Source organism: Trematomus bernacchii, unplaced genomic scaffold, assembly GCF_902827165.1.
Source record: "Trematomus bernacchii unplaced genomic scaffold, fTreBer1.1, whole genome shotgun sequence".
Lineage (NCBI taxonomy): Eukaryota > Metazoa > Chordata > Actinopteri > Perciformes > Nototheniidae > Trematomus > Trematomus bernacchii.
In genome coordinates this window covers 889,378-892,266 of record NW_022987899.1, presented here as the reverse complement: position 1 = coordinate 892,266, position 2,889 = coordinate 889,378, and positions in this window count along the sequence as shown.

Sequence of the window (2,889 nt, the reverse complement as noted above, 5' to 3'; positions counted from 1 at the left end):
TGTGTGTGTGTGTGGATGTTTACCTGCAAGACTGGACGTGTCTTTGTATCTGAGAGAGAATTGACCACTGTAAAGTTCTGACTAGGTGGCTCACAAATTATGTCCGATGTTTATTTTTATACAAACATGTGGTTTTGGCCTTTTATAGAGTGAAGCAGTGATGACGTATTTGTGCAGGCCGACCCGGAAGTGAGCCTCGTAATTCCTCCTTTGAGGAAAAGCAAAGGGATTTTTACCATTGGACTTTTGAATATTGCAGAAAGTAAAAACAAGATCTGTTGCAAACACATGTTTTGTTCAGCAGGATAATTGTTTGCACCACTTTTATGATTTTTGTAGCATAAATCCAATTCCAAGAGGTACAAACATGGATGTATAAAGAGAACTGGATACAGCATCATTTCAATGTACGTTTCTCAGTAGTGCATACAACCAAAATGGCCGTCAATGTGCATTGACCTACATTATTTCAGGCATCTAACCAAAACTTTAAAACAAGGGAACCAGAAGTGGTAAAATGCGAACTAATTTCCAGGGTTTTAGGACACACTTTGCACAACTCTATAATAGCGATGGTGCAAACAGAAATAGGACATGGCCAGCTGTTGATCCCATTAAATGGTAACACACAGACCATACTGAAAAGTCCAGTTCCTACCCGAGTGAGCGTATGAGGTAACAGGCCACCCAGCCTTGTTGACTCCAGTGACTCCGCCATTAAGAAAATATGGCTGCCGTGACCCCTGGGTACAACGGGCCCAAAACATCAGAGAGCTGAGCGAGAAAGGGAGAAGGAGGGAGTCAAGTGATGGAGCGAGGTGGAGAGAACGAGGATAAGGGAAGGAAACAGAGAGGGGGTGCAGAGTGCATTTTTATGAGCCTGAGCCTCTCTAGTTTCTGGGTCGTCTGGAAGTATAGACATCCATTTTCACCCCCTCCTTCCTCCCTACATCGCTGCTGCTTATGGAGAAAATAATAGCTTTATCCGTTTGCAAATTTATCCTGTAGTTTGTTTTCCTTTGTTTAGTTTCTCTCCCTCTATAAAAATGTGTTTGTTTCCGGCCTCATTTGTGTTCTTTTAGATGCATGTGTGTACAGAGAAAACGGTATATCGTGTGGGATTAATAAAGTATGTCTCCTTCTTCTCCTTCCTTCTTCGTCTTCTTCCGTGCAGTGTAGTGATGCTTTGTTCAATCTTTGTTCCCTTGTGTCTTGTCTTAATATCTGTCCTTGTTGATGTTGCAAATGGAGCTGAGTCGATCTGATGATGAAGTGTAATCATCATATTGTGGTCTTCTTCTCTCTCAGGTGAGACAAAAATGGCCATTTATATCAGCAGGAAAAGGGCAGGAGGCCAAGGCAATGTGGCTTTGTAACATCCGGGCCAGACTGGGGCTAAAGTTTCATTTCAGATAGGCGATTTAGACACTTTTAAGCAACCTTGGTGCTATAAAGACATTGTATGTTCTGTTATTGAGGAACATTGCATATTGCAGAAGTTTTTATTGGATAGTTTCCAATTTTTTTTTTTTACGCGATTGGTTTTTTCTCAACAATTAGGCACTTTATTTGAAGTACATGTTAGTGTATGTTTGTAAAAAGGTCTTCATCTTCTTCCTTTTCGTCCCCTCTCCATCTCTTTTTGTTTATAGTAAGCCAACACTGCCTTTCTCCCCTTCTGTTATTTTCTTCCTCTCCACCCCCACCACCACCACCTCCCTCTTATAGATGGAGATTAACTGGGGAGCTGCAGCGCAATCCGTCCTCCTGACTGTTTGTTGTTAAGGAGATGGATGGAGGCTCCCTCTGCCAGCCCCACGCAGCCGCAATTACACCAGCCGCCATGATGGATGGAGGGGAGGGAAAAGGGGGTGAGGGGGGGGAGAGAGGGAGATACAGAGAGGGGCATCTATCACACCCCTTAATCTACCTGTCACTGCTATAGGGCTGCAGGGTGGAGGGAGGGAGGGAGGGAGGGAGGGAGGAGGAGAGGCGGCTGGTCAAAGGTTTAACTCTTCCCTTTTTACTCTGAATTTGTTCTGCTAGGACCGGACTCATTAAATGTCCTGATCACTGCAATTGATTTCCCAAAGCGTATTGGATTCAGTCGAATACTGTGTGTGTGTGTGTTGGTGCGAAAATAATCAACATTTAGACAGGAAGAAGCCAGAAAAACAAATGTCTGACAAAAAATGATGTTAACCCGTTTCCTTCGATCTGCTTGTAAATGCAAATTCTGTTGTGAGTCAAGTAGGAAACATATGGTAACAGAATGATACATCTTTTCTGCATATATAGTTTTCTACCTCCATTTACTGACCTTGACTGTTCGCCTTCTCTCCCGCTAAAACGAAAAGAAAAAAAAGCGTTGTGTGCACATGTGCATCAACAGGTAACACGATGCCTGAACAACTTGCCCTGCGAGGACCGGACTCATTCAATGTCCTAAGATAAGATAAGATGTACTTTATTTATCCCGATTTGGTGTGTGAGGTCAGTGTGTGTGTGTGTGTGTGTGTGTGTGTGTGTGTGTGTGTGTGTGTGTGTGTGTGTGTGTGTGTGTGTGTGTGTGTGTGTGTGTGTGTGTGTGTGTGTGTGTGTGTGTGTGTGTGTGTCAACATTAGAGCAGAAAGGGCCCATACAACTGGTTTTTGGTTGCATATTGTGTCGTAATTCAAGTAGGAAACATATGGTAAAAGAAGGATACATTTATATTCTCATATATAGTTTTCTACCCCCGTATACTGACCTGACTTTGCGCCTTCACCTCCGCTCAAACTGAAAAAAGAAAATGTGCATCCTCTGCACATCAACAGGTAACAGGATGCCGGTTCTGATGCCCTTTAGCAGAGATGCCACTTTGCATGTTGACATTTTTCTGCATAGACC